Source organism: Echeneis naucrates, chromosome 3, assembly GCF_900963305.1.
Source record: "Echeneis naucrates chromosome 3, fEcheNa1.1, whole genome shotgun sequence".
In the NCBI taxonomy this organism is placed as follows: domain Eukaryota; kingdom Metazoa; phylum Chordata; class Actinopteri; order Carangiformes; family Echeneidae; genus Echeneis; species Echeneis naucrates.
In genome coordinates, this window is record NC_042513.1 from 26,094,001 (window position 1) to 26,111,135 (window position 17,135).

The 17,135-nt window shown below is 38.6% G+C and overlaps 1 pseudogene; it reads left to right on the forward strand.

The window, feature by feature from the left end:
* The first annotated feature begins 8,206 nt into the window (after positions 1 to 8,206).
* Positions 8,207 to 16,979, forward strand: LOC115041275 (xaa-Pro dipeptidase-like; annotated as a pseudogene).
* The last annotated feature ends 156 nt before the right edge of the window (positions 16,980 to 17,135 follow it).

Consider the following 17,135-nt stretch of genomic DNA (forward strand, 5'->3'; position numbering starts at 1 on the left):
TTCAAGTCCTTGGATTGTGACTTTGATTGACAGCAGGTCTAGGGAAGACATTTGTGTCATTTTGAAATGAAAACAGATGGTTTTCATTCTTTCTACTCTATCTACTCCTGCGCTATTCGACTTGAAGGACATTTGCAGATAATAGTGACTGATCTGCCAAATGCCTGGGACACTGGCACAGCTGACCTCCACTGAAAAGACGCTGTATAATCATTGAAATTATTTAGCAGTTAAAGTGAGTGGCTTTGAAGCAATCCAGTTTTAGAATTTGACAAGGATGAATCCTGATGAAATATGTGTGCTGTCCCTAATCCTCTCCAATCGTAACCAGCTGTCCCGGGTTATGGATGTGGCTGCTGCTTAACCTGCCGAGAGACGGGCCTTTGATCTGGATTTGGGTCTGCCTACACTAAACTGATCCCTTTCCCCACCATCTGTCACACTTTAATTACTCTTGTTTTTTTTAAGTACATTTAAAAGGCCAAGTAGCTTCAGAAAGATGTTTTATTCTTTCATAAGGTTTTATTTATTATTATTATTTTACCTTTGCTTTCGGCGCACACAATTATCTTGGATGTTACAGCTGCAGCCACCGGCATCTGGGTGACGCTGAGTGCTCACTTACAGAATGGTAAAATATATGCCAATTCTCACAACATGTGGGGAAACAGTTTTGCTGTTTGAGCTAATTGTTTTTGGCCTGACACAGTGTTTACATGTGTGAAGGTCGAGGTTGGAATTTACCCCAAAGACTCTTCTGTGGATTTACATGTGAATGTGAACATGATCCTGACATAATTCATTCCCCTGCTCAAGCAGCAACAAATGCATCATAATGCACTCTGCATTCAATTACACTATTTTGCATTCAGGTGAAATAACCCCACCATTAAACTAAGAGCTTCATACTGGAGGTGTGCAATATTCCCAAATGACTACACTTATTGCTCCACATATTGTCTCTTTTTCCATTTTGACAGTGCTCATAAATTCAGGATGAGATTAAGTTTTTGGACATGGCGGGGTTCCATTTCCTTATCTGATAACAATAACGAATTGATAGGACCTGAAGCCTGAATAATACTTCACATGAACAAAGACACAATTCATAAAGTTCATCTAATATAAGAACTAATGTTGATTTCAGGTCAACAATACATTTTGCAAAGTTTATTAAATATTAATGGTTCACCGCAGTTCACTGCAACAACACTACAAAATGCCAAAACCCAAAAAACATACCATGGAGTTACTTCACTCAAGCTCGCCATTTCAGAGTCACCATCTCCTTCTACACTGGATGTTTTATCTACAGCTACAAATGTCAACTACGAATATCATTTCCTTACAATGCACTAACACATTCAACATATGATTTGTCTGGTATTAAGAAAACAAGGTCAGTTTGAACAGCTTTTACAGAGAGAATAATCAGATGTGCTTGTGGCTCTGTGCAAAGTGATTTTAATAGTGAGAGAGGAGATATTTTTTTTTCTGTTCCAGCATTCATTACAGTAAATAACAGAGTTTAATCAGGTTCTGTAAAGAGGAGAAAAAATGCATTCAGTCATCTCACATTTACCCCGCGCTAATAGAGAAATGGTAAACCTAAGAAGGACATAAGTCAACATTCCTTTTATTAAAAGTGATCAAATATAGATGAGGCAATTCATTTTCTGACACAACGTACTGTGTATCTGTGGATCACGTCGCTACGGCAGCATGAATTGCATTGTGCAATATTTTTATCAACATAAAACACAAGTGATTCTCACGAATGAAAGGCTACTGACTACTGAACCAACTTCAAACCACAATCCTATTATGCACATCTACGCACCTTTAAGCTCTTTCAGCTCATTATCGTGGTCCAGTAAACCACAAAATGCTGGTTCATAGGAAACTGCAAGCAGCTGCTCCAAATAACAACTTAACACAACATAATTATTAACTATTTATTCAGCATGAAGTGGTTAAAGGAACCTCAATGACTCAAATTGCCCCAAAAACGTACAGAACTGTTTATCATGTTCTTTTTCACAGGTGCTTGCTCAGGATTCATAAGAATTTGATTGGCTCGTATTACTTTATTTGATTTGCAGCTTAATGCAGCTTCAGTTTGTTCCCATTGCACAAAAAAAACCCAGCACAACTTGTCCTCTACTCTGTTCAGGGTTATTTACATTGCTGTGAAGGTCTCGACTACCTTCTACAGCTGTGTTTATCTTGTTCAGCTCTCTAGAGATCTGCCTCTAGTGAGTCTCCTGCCTACATCGGCCCCTCAGAGGCATATTAACAAGATGGAAACAAGCAGAGTCGTCTCTATTGGAACATTCATCTCTCGCTCCAGCTTCTTGGCAGATGGAAAGGAATTGACATATCATACCTGTGCCACCAGCACTGCCCCCACGGGGATTCAAACACAGTGAAGGAGAAAAGTCCTTTTGTGAAGTAAACTTTGTTTTTGCTAAATTCAAAAATTTAAGTATTGATTTTACATTTCACTTAATTGCATTGTGCCTTTGCATCCTGCCAGCTGATGGTCAAGATCACCTCATTAAAGGTTTTAGATGATCATTAATGTCTCCTTGTGTGTTGAGAAAATTCTTCCCCATAGGACAATAAAAACATAAAGCCACTTCATTTATGTGGACATACCATAAATGAGGGAAGAGTTTTTGCAGGGGCATTAAAATGAAAGCACACTGACCTTGACGCATGTGACCCAAATATATCAATTCAATCTGCCAAAGCAAGACTGATTCAGGCTGTTCTGTAAGTGGCCACAAATAATGTCCCCATCATCCAAACAGCCTGCATGAGGCTGAATGAAGCAGCACAAACCTCCCTAAGTGTATAATTGTATGCGAACACTTGATGGCGCCTTATTTCTTGGACTTTTTAAAGCCACTTCTGCTCATCAACAAATGATCCAGTAGACCCCAACCCTAAGATGCTTACCAGACCTATGATGTCATGGTTACAATAATGAACACGTTGTTGCAGGCAGGGTTATCTATGCCAACCAACCTCATGATGCACAATTTACTTATATATATTCTACATCACCTACAGTCCCTTTCAACTCTGTCCTTGTCAAACCTAATATGAACACTAGAGGACGCCAAAGCAAAACAAACAGTAACTATGAGCTGCGATGCTTGAGAAAAAAAGATATATGGGGTAATTTATTGTTGGATATCCCCCTGTTATCACTGTATATAAGTATCTGAGCTAAATTATGTTATACGTTCAGATCCAGAGATTGCACTGACTGCTTGCACCAAATCACAGTGGTCCCAGTACTAATTCCTGTGGGATACCCACATTTAATGAGACAGCAAAACCACACCAAAAAGTTTCCAAGATGATCTACAGTTGGTTTACAGTTGGTTGGTATACACTAAACCAAATATAGGTACTCTTAAAATAATCAGCCCCCCTTTAGTAAGAAATTTGAGTTTTTCTGCTGCTTTTTCAAAACAAGTTTGTTTCAAATTTCCACAGACTGGAGGGTATTGTTAATACTCATTGTTTTAGGATCTACTAATCAGTGTAGCTCTATCTTAAACACACCCCCTACTGAGAGAGCCTTCGCTACACTCTTTTCTTCTGTTGACTCAGCTCTTTGTGTTTGTGAGGTTGTCTGGATAGTAATCAGCATTTCTCTACAGGTACATGTCTATGTATTCCATGGAACAATATTCAAATCAACAGAGCTTTTGTTCACTCTATGTGGGGCAGATTCTTATTCTGAAATCAGTGAACAATGAGACTGTAAATGTTGTGTTAAGAGATTTGTAAGTGTAACTAATCTCAATAATTAGCCTTGACCTACAAGCTGTTTTGCCTCATGCTGTAAACCCACTGTGATAGCTCCCCTTGATTTGCCACGAAACTGTTCTGTAGATTGCAATCGGGGTAACAGTCATTAACTAATGCAGAAGAAACCGATTTTTTGCCTTTAATTGGTGAAAAAAAAGTCAAGGTCATTACAGCTTGAACGCCACAAGAATATTGCACATCACTCATTCATTCACATCCTGTAGAAAAAGTAACACTAATTTTGAGCGGTCAGAACAGGGGAGGTGTTTGATCTGGCTACTTGTGTGATGATTAGAGAACACTTTGTAAAATCTTAAAAGCTGCAGATCAGGAAAGGATGGGGAAGAAAGGAAGAAAGCATTTCAGATGATGAAGACGTGGAGCATAAGACTGCTCAGAACTGATTAGCATTTCCTCTGATCTTTGACTGCTGTCATCATAAACACAGAGTTTGAAGTGTGTCCTGAAACTCAGACCAAAATTCATATAATCTCAAAGTCCTTTGCTCCACTTGCTCAGTTTATCACATACAGAATGAAAGAAAATCTCATAATTAAGTCTCTGATAAGGTTACAGCTTAATTTAATTAACAAAGGCAGTTGTTCATAGCTATTTAACAGTAGAGTAGTGCAGTTATGCCCAACAGCTATTTTAAATTTCAAGTAGACTTTTGTGCATTTGTTTCTTTATCAGCATCAGCTCTCCTCATTCACATTCATTCCCATGCCTGCCTTCACACCTGAGCTCTCCAGTACAAGGAAAGCTGTACACAGTTAGTCAGCAGCTTGGGAAAAAGCTGCAGTTGGTATTTCCAATTGCTGATGGTCTTGCATGATATAAAACTGAGCAATATATTTATAAATGAGTAAATAAAAGTTGCTTAAGGTAGATTGATTATACATAAGAGAGGTCAAAAAAGAGATGCATACCATTCTCACATATTCTGCAGTTACTACTGGTCTGTTTAAGCTAATGATGTACACTGTTGCTGGTAAGCCCACCCAGTGAAATAACATCTTTACACGATAGGTGAAAAAAAGATACAGATTTAAAACAAGTACATATTTTACCCAACCTTTCATCTATTATCCAAATTAATGTATTCATATACACTAGGTGGAAAAGAGCCAAAGTTAAACTGATTAACTTAAACCCCTTCATCATTGAGAGAGCTCAAAAAACTAGCAAAATTTGAAATAAATAAATTTGCATTATTTACAGGCAAAAATCTAAAGTTATCAGGAGAAGAGTGACTCCAAGTTGATCTGGTTTTTGAGAAACAAAGTGCTTTCAAGGAGTAATCAGCATGTTTGAATAATCAGCGCTTAGTTTGTATGGTAGTTTGGTGCATGTGTGTCTGAGACACGTTCACCTGAAGGTATTACAGTAAGAGTCCACTCAGAGGAATCTATCCGCCTGCAGGCAGGTTTTTGTGTTTTAATTAAAGCTCTTCTGGTCATCTGAAGCGAGTAAATAATCTGAGTCGATAGTGCTTCTTGCCACACTTCATGATCTGCCTAATTGACTGAAGTATTTTGGGAGAGTAGAGGAATCGGGTTAGTTTCTGGAGGACGCTACGTATTTTATCTATCTTTTCGGTATGAAACTCATTTGGTTTGAAAAGTGGCTGTGAAAGGTCTGTAAAATGGTCCGCCTGGATTAACTTTTTAAAATACAGTTTGCCACCCCAGGGACACTTTGGCCAGACGCTGTTTTCACACAACCTTGATAAATCATCTTTTCTTTTTTCTTTTTTTTTTTTTTATGAACCTACAAAGCATTTCAGGATTCCAATTTCACCGAAAGCTCTTTCCACATATCTGGTTCGTATTTGTGGTTTTCATCACAATATGTTCCAACTACAGCCTGGGTTTTGGTTGAAAGTTTAAAATCACCTTCGGAAGGCGATGGGACTTATGATTTTATTTGAGTATGTTATTTTGGGCTTCGTACACAGAAGTTAGGGCCTCAAGTATAACAAGCATCGAGTTTTCAAATGATCATAATTCAAATCTTTGTTTTCCATTCATATGCTGATTGTCTTAATTTGCTCAGATGTGGCTGAGCAGCACCAGTGGTGACAACTGCTGTTCCTTCTTCTGCTGCTGCCGCTGCTGTGGTGCATTGTTTGCCTCTGTATTCACTGAACTATACAGAAACCTGCCACATTATTCTAAGGATTAAAGGCTGAATGAAAACGCTGGAGTCTTTATTCTATGGTGCTTGTTGATATAGAAAATGTTGACTTTGACAGAAATAATCTGGGTAAGCAGTTTCAAAGGGGTGATGTCTAGATGACTGGGAGCTGCCCTGAAGACCCTCAGATAAATGCCTTGCCCATGGGAAGTTATCACATGAGAACATGGAAACAAAGCTGTCTTAAATGTTGGAGCCAGTTTCTGCATTCAGAGTAGCAGTTTGAAATACATTCCAGGAAAAAAAAAAAAAAAAAAACACTCTTCCTCACACCTTTCACCAGACAATTCGTGCTAGTGCATCCTTGGCCACCGTTCCTCCTCTGTGCCCTACACATGTGTTTATTTTGGCCTGTTTTTGTCCTGAAAGGCCTAGTGTCTTTGAAGATGCTCCTCCTTCCTTTGCAAATGTCCAAAGCCCGTGAGGGGCAAAGTTTTGAGTTCAAAGCCCTGCAATTCAACTGTATCAGCACAACTTACAGCTGGCAATAGAGATAAAATTTAGGATGCAGGGGAATTGGCACTCAGTCTGCAGTGACAGTGGTGGCTTGACGCCTGGTGTCCCAGAGTCCTCCTTTGTACTACCAGCAGAAACATTTCCTCCCTGCCAGGGGGCCACTGGGGGTGGGGCAGCAAAATTATGAGTGTGTGACATAAAGATATATTTTGTGGCACTTCAGGACAATGTGTGAATAAAGTCAATGATTAGTCTATGAACTATATGGCTTTTTTGCAAGTTTATTGAATTTGGAAAGAAAAACAAGGATGAATATAATTGGATTTTACTTTGCCCTTTTAAAGGTGGCAAATGTATGCACATGAATATAATGAGCGCTCAGTAAAACTGCCTGTAGTTTAAATCAGGAACAACTTACTGAGAGCAATGGCCTCATTTAGTACAGACCACACTTGGAAAGGGTGGTGGAAAGGTTAGAGAGTCTTATAAATAATATCTGCAAATTTAAATAGGTTGTGTTCATTTTTCAGCCAAATATGAAGCCCATATAGACAAGGCACACTTGGACGAATTATATTTTCTTTTTTTTTTTTTTTTTACTTGCTTTCTAATCTATATGGTAATCTAGAAGCCACAATATTCAGTTAATGAATAAACCAATAAACTATTCCCCATCCACAATGATCAAACTAAAGGAGGGTTCAATTTCCTGGATTTGAAGTGCAAAAGAACAAATTAAAAATCTTTATTTGGAAGGCTGGTTTTAAGATATCTTCTTACCATATATGCTATAATCAGACATCTATCTTCCGCAGTGAAATGTTTTGTGTGCCAACCCTAATGACAGTCTGTCATCTCTGCCTGGATGATGTCTTTTATGACACATTGTCTAGAGTTACCTGCCTCGTGTATCTGAAGTCGCTGATAAAGATTAATTATTTCTCAGTCTCCTCTGCATTGTGTCAAAAGAGGCTTGCATCTCCCCCTGCTGTTAATGTGGTAAAATCACCATTTCAGTATCAAATCAAGACGCAGGGAGAGCTCATGTCTCACTTTCTTTTAGAAAATTAAAGCCTTGTATTAATTTTACTAATTGAGGTTCTCTGTTTTACCTGCTGCAACGTAAATTTACAGCTGAATTGTTATACTGAAGCCTGTCTGACATGTTGATTGTGTTTCTCCACCACAGAACACTGTTTGAACCACTTTGTTTGAAAAGATCAGCACAAAGAGGGGAGAAAAACATCATGAATAAGTAACTCACCACATACACATGTTAAAGTATAAAGACGTTGTCTGTTGCCAGTAGATTATGGAACGAGCTCTAATTCTCTCAGCGTGAGCTCATTCATATTCAGCACAGTGGATAATTTTATAATTTCACTTCCTCAGCACAAAAAGAACTGGAAACAGAATCACAGTATGACTCCAGAAGGTCAGATGTCTGAACTGTGATAAGACTTTTTAATTGAATTCATTTAAATTCAAGAGATTGAATTAGAAACATTTTCAGATAGACAGACAGATATACCTTTGTACTTCAGATATATGTATTCTATCGACATATTTCCTGTTGATATTTTTCTGGAACTTCAGGGGAGAGGAAACACCACCCTCTGCATCTGCTGTCAAGACGCGTTCACGGTTGAATTTAACCCTGAACGCATCACGAAGCTACGTCTACGACACATGGAATCAAAGGTCACGTGAGTGCTAACCCACGTGACAGTCTGGCGCTAGAATCAACATGGCCGCGGTGAGACGACACGGAGTGGAAAATTATTCAGTTTAAAATCTAATGATTTTTATCGATAGTAATTTCAGTTTAAAGGGTCGTGTTTACATTTTTAATGCCAGACTAACAGAAAATAAACCAGAGTCAGTTCGCTAAATTTACCATGAAAAGATACCGTTCAATATTAAAATATAACGTTATTGTGAACTTTTTCATAGTGATGACAAAACTAAAAGGGTTTTTATTAACTGAATATTTTATGTATTTCAGGATGTGGTGAACTTTCCTATGCTAAGAGTGAAGTTTGAAGTTTACACTTCAATACACCTGAAACTGCTTTCACGTTAATTTCTACAGTAAATGGACTGGGCGATATAACAGGGACTATAACTGTATATATATATATATATATATATATATATATATATATATAAATGTTATGATATTATGTGATCTGGTGCACCATCAGACACTTTAAAAATGAACTACCTCACTGACACATTGGGGATAGCATCAGGTTCTATTAGAGTCTGTCTCCTGTTCTGCCTTCTCAGTTAGACCAGTGAATGAAACAGAGATCATTGAACCTTAGATTACTGTGAGGTTATGGATTAACCTTTGGAACGTTCCACAGTCAATCAGATTTGTTATAATTGTTATCAGGACACATCTTTCCATCTGTTTTAACTCAGTCTGAAACTTCTGGTTCACCCACTCCAGACAGAACAGGGAACATCTTCTCCCTGAAAAAAAAAATACCTCTAGCTTTTAGAAAATAATTAGTTCTCTTCTATAAGCTTATACGAACATTTTTACTGCAGCCTTCTTTCAGATCTAAGACAGATATGAATAGTCAAACTGAAACAGAAGGATTAGAAAACTCTTTGGCCAAAAAATGTATGTATGTTGTGATCGTCGTTTATAAGAATTTACTGTGAACCACCACCACATCTGCAGCTTCAGAACTTCCCATTACAGCCGCTGTGAATGAATTATTTAGTGTCCACTGTGTCATTTGACACAGTTCGGTTTAGGATGCTACTTGTACACGAATGAGGGAGGATGTCAGAAAATCGTTGAATGATGGTGTGACAGTGTGGATCAGGTTATGTTTGTTGTGGACTTGTGCACCAAAGCTGGTGCCACCCAATCCCCATCTCCCTGTCCTTTCAGACCTGTCTTCTACTAAACTTGACTGATCCATCCATCCATGATACCTCACTGTAAAAGCCACCAAAAAATATTTCATTAAAGTGCTGCAAACTGCTTCTCTTAGAGCCTCTGAGTTTTACTAAAGTCATCCTGCAGAAACTTTGGTTTCTCAGCTTTGTATTCACTGCAGTAATTTTATCCTGATAAGGGACAACATGTTTTTCTTCTTCTATGTTGACATGTTCCTTTCTTCAACTGATGATTAAAAATTCTCTCACTCATGTTCTGGCTGTTTCAATTCTGCAGGAGTCTTTCTTCCACTGGACTTTTGGAGTAACTGAGGCTGACTGTTATGGAGCCATTGATGTGGACTCTGGGAAATCCATCCTTTTTGTTCCCAAACTGCCTGAAAGCTATGCCACTTGGATGGGCGAGTGAGTCACTCTAATCCTCAAAGGGCTGTGGGCATTAAGCGCATTCAGTAACAGGGCAACTGTTTCTGAATTGAACCTGAAGAAAGGGTCGACACAGTCATGTGCTACATAGTGTCAGAGAAAATTAGTTAAGAATTAAGCATTTTTTAATTGCTCATCGAGTATAAATGACAAAGAAAATCCAGCTCTTGGCTCCTTTGTGAGGATCAGTTGCAGATTAAAAGAGATGTGAGATGTGATAAAGAAATTTATTGTACTTTTCCTCACCAGCTGTTTCATTTGTATCTGTTGTCAGGATCTTTTCTAAGGAGCACTTTAAGGCAAAGTATGCTGTTGATGAGGTGCAATACGCTTGTGACGTAAGTCAGTCTGTGAAGTTGTGTGTGTGTGTGTGTGTGTGTGTGTGTGTGTGTGTGTGTGTGTGTGTGTGTGTGTGTGTGTGTGTGTGTGTACAGCAAGTGTGACCTTTTTCCTGTGCAGTAACTGAACCTTGATGTTAAGTCACCCAGCTCTGCAGTTCCAGAAAAGAACATTGGTGCCTCCATAGACTGTTTTTAAAGGTGAAAGTCATCCGTCTCCTCTTTGAACCTCCTGGCAAAATGGAAATGACTTTGGTGGCACCAGATACAGTTTAGTACGAAACGGACCTGAGTCATTTATCTGCTCAATTAAATGTTTTATACAAAAGAATTAAATGAGAATTTATCATGCATGTCTCTGTGGCCTGTGTGTGTTTACATTTGAGTAGTGCTCACACAAAGGTAGTGGAGCACTATCATAGTACTTAAGATTGCGTTTGTTGGAGCCACAGCAGTTTGCCCCCCTCTGACACAATTCAACTAATGGAAACTCCAGGGAGTTATTTCACATATTTTTAATATCTGAAATTTGCATCCCACAACTCCATCCTCTTCTTTTAACCATTTATTCTGAGACAATACAATCCTGCTCAAATTACATATTTGGTGGCTTTGCAAAAACAGACATGTAGTGAATGTTGACAGCAGATTCACAGGGGAGCTACGCTGGAGGGTTGAAAGCTTCAGAGCTATGTTCAACAGTCATGTTTTCTAATCAATATAATATATTCAGCCCATAAGATAGAACATTTGACTGGAAAATAAATCACTTAGAAGTTTCCATTTAAAATGAGGGCATAAATTCTATATTTACCTTGTAACCCTGTGATGACTCATCCTGCTTTCAGGTATTTTATACCTGCCTGAGGTGTTAGGTTTCCTAATTAGTCTCCAGTTAGTATGTTATTAGAAACCATTCAATCACAAAATGACAGTTTCTGCATTTATTTAACCAATTCTGTCATCTAGTTGGACACAAAAACCTGTTGATGTGGTTGAGCAGTCATTTGGCTGTGCTGCCTCCAGATGGACCAAAGAGAGAACAATGTCTTTGTTTTCTATCAGAGGAAAGTCATGAATATTTCAGTACACAGTTATTTTTCAAACACTAAGACCTAGAAGATGATTTATGCACAAACACACTTTCCTCAGCACTTCTCTGCTTAACATGTGAAGAGTTCACATCCAATCCTCTCAAATGCAACAGCTTGTTGAGAGAAAAGCTAAAGGAGGGATGTATTTAATTCTGTAAAGTATCTGGCAGGTGTTTACTGTCACGATTTATTTGAGGAGGCCAGTTTTTATAATATGGACATTGCTTCAATATCCCCACTGTGTCTGGGAACACTGAGTCAAGGATCTGTTCTTTGACATTCAGGCTGCCAGCAGAGGAGTAATAATGTCGCTCGAGCTTTGTCATTCAATGTGCTCCTGAATACAGAGAGGCCACAAAGTCACAATGGCTCCTGTCAGAGTGACCTTTAATCTGCAGGCTGAGCAGAAAAAAACTGGTGTTTGTTGTTTCTGCTGCTTTGTTGTGTTTCCATCTTCTAATGATTCTCTGTCTGCTTGACAGGAGCACTGCTGGTCTCATGTTGAACAGGACATCAGCAATCAACAAACCCTGGTGTGCATGACTTAGTCCAACCTGATTACGGCTACTGAGATTTACCTAATACAAGATGATGTATGTGAATATATTTTATTAAAATAAATAAATAGAAAGCAGGATCCTTTTGGTCTACTTGTGTGTAAAGTGTTTATAGTGGCAACAAACATCCTAATCTTTGACGGTGTCAGCCTGCAAAAACCAGATTATTATATTATGTTCTGCTCAAGATCCCAGAATAGATCATCAGTATAAATAGAACCTGACTTAAATTACTGTATTGACATTAGAATGCACTTAAAGGGAATGTTTGTTTTTTTTTCTTTCCACACAGCGAGGACAGAACACAGACAGCGGGAGCATCTGCCGCGAGGCCTCCTTTGAAGGAATTAGTCGGTGTGTTTAATTGCCATCTATTTGCATTAATATAATTACACTTCGTTTGGGGAAACTATTGATTTCTTTTTTTCTTTTTATAACCAAGGATACACCAGACTCTGGTGTATGCTGATTGTTGCTTATTAACCTGATTCTGAATGGAATTAATGAGGCAAGGAATCTTACTCTTGCTTGTTAGTTGTCAGTTAATAGTGATGATACCGTTGTCCTTAGCAACGCTTTGTTTTTTAACTATGATTATCATCCAGTTTTATTACTTCTCAGTATGACCCCAGCAGCTTTGAAAAAAAGATTTATTCTTATCTCAAAGGTCATATAACCAATTTGCAGCCCTTTTATAAAAGTGAATGCAGCTTGATGCTTCATGTTGGTTGTTATTTTCATCAGCTTCCAAGTAAACAACACCCTTCTGCACCCAGTCATTGTGGAATGGTAAGTAATTCAAACAGGTTTCACATCATTGTCGACTTCACCAACCCAAGATATTAATGAAGACTGTAGTCTCTCTCTCTCAGTTTTTTTTCTGTCGGATTCTATTAATACAACAACCCTCACAAATTACACCTGCCCAGTCAGGTAACTGTGTGTGTACAATCAAAAACTCTGGCTTCTAGGTTGTTTTTATTCCCCTCTTAGAGTCAGAAGCCAGCGCACACAGGTGTAATGGACTTCGTGCTTGCCTGGTTGTCCTTGGCATTAGTGCGCACCCTCCAAATGAATTGACATTTTCTGAAATAAGGAGGAATGTTTTGCAGGCACAGCTCCTGGAGAGGAAGCCCTGATAGACTGATTTAGCTTTCATTAGTGTTGCTGTTGGTTACCACTGCCTTATGTTATTTACTTGGTTCTATATTGGTAGAAATTTTTAACAGTCTCAGTAACTATTTCAAGTGGAGCCATTTCAGGTACAGCTACTTTCACCTCTACTAAGGATAAAGAATCAGGCATAAACTCCTTCATTTGCAAAATCACACTGAAGGTGAAACTTCCACCAGCTCTGAAATCTATTGATTTCTTTCAAAAGTAACAGGAAATCTGCTCAACACTGGTATTCTGCATCAGCTACTGTATTAAAGAAATGGATTTTGGTGGCCATTACAATAAAAACAGTGTTCCTTTAGCATAATGTGTGAGTAGTATGACTGTACCTCATATTGGGCATCGATGAACTGACAGTGTGATGATCAGAGAGGGAGCTGGCTGACGTCTCACTTGTCTGCAGCCGCCTGATTAAGACTGACATGGAGCTGGAGGTCCTGCGCTACACCAACAGGATTTCCAGTGAGGCTCACAAAATGGTGAGGTCCTTCTTTGCCAGACAGAAAGTTAGGCACTTGAATTAAAACCCAAAGAATAAAGTTTATCAATAGCACCAAGTTTCGAACTTGTGCAAAGGAGTCAGATTTTCAGTTAGGACTTCCCCTATAAGTGCCAGATAAAAATGGAAAATACAGAAAGTGCTTGCAAGCACTCGCTGACTTTTGAATTGTTTCTTTGCTTAAAAGCTGCAGACCATGTTTCAGGGAAGAATCCACAACTCATCTTGTTGTGATAAAATTGGAGATGACATATGACAAGCACGATCATCAAGGAGGAGTGAAAAATAAACACAGCTGTCCTCAGTAAAAAAAAAAGATTTTCTTAAATCATTGTTTGACATATGAAAATATAATCAATGAGCAGCAAATAATTAATGGCACTATCAGGGGAGAAACTGGAGCTGTTTTTAGTTTGAGAACCACATATAGTAAGATTTTCACTGTAGGTCATGAAGCATGTCAAACGTGGACTGATGGAATATGAAATGGAGAGGAAGTGTTGCGTTGATGTTTGGGGGCAGACAGAAACGGTCTGTCTACACTTTTGCATTTGTGGAAGTTGAATCAGTTGGCTTCAGCCTCAGACCTTACACCAACAATCACAACAGTAAACTTCGTAATGGCTTCACAAGCTTTGAATGATACAGGTAGATCTGGCACTGTCATGCTGTGCCCAGTGTGCAGCTAAACAATGTGCTTCAGGTTTTATTAAAACCAATGGAGTTCATGAAGGACAGAATAAAGCGCAAGGTAGTCAGTTTACAGGATTCATAGGGAATGGAAGGTCAAAATAGACTGATAACTTTTGTTAACAAACAGAAGACGTTAAGTATGCTAACTGTTCTGCACTGCTCTTTCTTTGGTCACCAAAAACTTTGTCAGTGCAGCGAGCAAAAGAACCACGACACTGTGTCAGACAAATAGGCAAATAAGTATGTTTATCAATCAAGTTGCCTTTTTCAGTGTAAAAGAAAACCCATCCCAAAGTCTGGATGAGGCTAAAAGATGTGGCTGAATCTCTCCAATGTTTCCTCTTTGTTGATATAGTCTCCCTTTTCTGACTTTTTTTAGCCTGTTCCAACACTACTGCCACTCTAAAGGAGGGATGCGCCACACTTAACATGCATAACTGCATCTGTGGAACAAAAACTTCAGCCAACCATTCATTATCCATTTATTTCTGACTTAGTCTCTCCAGTCTGTTATTCCTTTCTAAATGTTTTATTTGATCAATTACACAATAGAGATATTGTCATCAGTGGGAAAAAAAAAAGGTTTCAGCATTACAAGTCGCCAAATTTTGCTGAAAGACCTTGAACGCTTATTGGCAAAAATAAGAGGCAGAACATCCTTTAAGCCTCTGTGGCACTGCAGTATCCTCAAGGATCTGAACACAGATCAGAGTTTGGGAAGTTGAGGTAGCGGCATCATGCCTGTTCAAACAGTACATCATCTTACTGTTGTTGGGTTGTTGCCGGCTAGCAGCATCAGTGTGGAAAAGAAATTGTGAGATGTTGTTTATTCTGCATTGGCCTTCTCCATGTGTACCTCTCAGAAATGAGTTATTAAAGATGTATGCTATTTTTCTGTTCAGTTAGAATGAAGGAGCATGCTGTCCAGAAAACGGCTATTCATTTCAGGTTGTTATGAGAATTTTATATTTTTCAATGCAGTTAACAACTCCTAATGCACTTATTCAAGATTTCTTGATTGTCCTTCCTCATATATACCAGACATTTACAAAGTGGAACGAAATTTCAATGCCACTGGCTCCACACACACACACGAGAAAAAAAACCAAAACATTTTCAAGACTCAGTGAAAATCCTGACACTGATAAGAATAGAACAATAAAGAAAAACATTCAACAGATATGATTCACATTTGGTTATTCTCTGCATTTCTTTTTTATTCATGCAATGTATCTTACACACCAGGGGCCATAATTCCTCTGTCATCTTCTATGGCCACCCTGGGGCTCCAATGACTAGTTGATTAAGGAGAGACGTGGTGAGTTTGGTGAGCTTTCAATAGTTCTTTAGCTTTCTGTAGTTCATATATTCTGGCACTGACATGTAACACACACAATGTCTACAGATCCTTATTCACCAGGAGCTGTTGTGAAATGCTCTTTGGCTATCTACAAAGCCATGCTCAAGTCCTCCTGAGCCGTCACGTCTGCCATCAAGCCAGGTCATCATCTTATAGACAACTTAAAAGACTACATGCACTAATGCACATAAAAGTAAGGTGGGGAGAGGAACTGCATTTAATAGTTTGCTTTTCTTCACTAACAAAGTTGTTTGTTTACCTTGAAGGTGTGAAGTGGACTGACATGAATCCTGAACGGCAGAGTGGAGGACATGATGAAGGTCCACGTGGGTGCTGTCTTCATGCCCCATGGCCTTGGACACCTGCTGGGCATCGACATGCACGATGGGGGAGGTTACCCTGAGGTGACAACAGGCAGGACTTACAATCTGAGATTGCTTACATCAAAGCCACCTAGTAGATAGAAGAAGATAAAGAAAGTGCCCTTCCTTGTCCTCCAGTATACATGTGTCATCAATAATTGAGACTCTCAGTGCAGAAGTGACAGTAGAACCACAAAAGGCCAAGCTGCATGAACAGGGCAGGACAGAGAGGAAGACAGATGGTGTCAGGTTTTGTCAAGTTATGCTCTTCTGACAACTACATACAGTACAATCAACCTGCAGACCTATATGTAGTGCACTGTGAGGCAGGACATGCTGAATATGAATAAAGTAAGCCTCTTTTATAGATGCATGAAAAAAAAATAACATTTGTTTTCATCAAGACTGAGACTCATCTGCAATCACAGTATTTCCTCAAAGCTGCGACCATGCTGCTTGATGTGGCTGCAGATATTTTACTCTAATATTATCCATAATAATTAGAAGTATATGAATCAGAAATATATCTACAAGCAGTAATTTTCAGAGTCCAAGCGGCTTGAGAGTTTCAATAGCATGCCATTGACCTTTTCTAGAAGTAAGAATTGTTCATATGCTGATACCATTTATTTGCTTTTCTTGATCTTTGACAGATTCAGCTTTAATTCAGCAAATTGGCATCCGTGAGTCAACTGATTCTGCCTTTTAACATTTCCCTCTTTGATTCGAACATGTTTAAGTGACTGCTATTGTTCTAATACGTGCAGGTTCATGTTGAAGAAAACACAACAGTGACAGCTGATGGTGTCGAACTACTGACCCTTGCACCTTGGAGGAGATCGAAGCTTACATAGGTGACAGCAAAAGTTCTGAGCAGCATCTCTCAAAGTCTGATTGCAATATGATTGACTCTTTACAAACAAGCATTATTCAGTCTTCACTGTTATCTCTCATACTAAACAGATACATAATAAAGAGCACAACCGGTTTCATACAGAATCATTATGAAGGTTTTACAATGGTTGGAAAATTTTGGTGTGAAGTGCACCAGTCACTTTAATGGACAACTTCTACCTACTTGGAAAAGAGATCTAACTTTTTACACTTTTTTATAATAATAATTTTGTTCCTCTTCGTAAGCATTGATTAAAGAAAACCTTGTGAAATTGAATTAAAGATTTTTAATTTGGCAGCAATGTGGTTGTTCTTGTAAAAGTCGATGTGTTCAAGGTTTCTA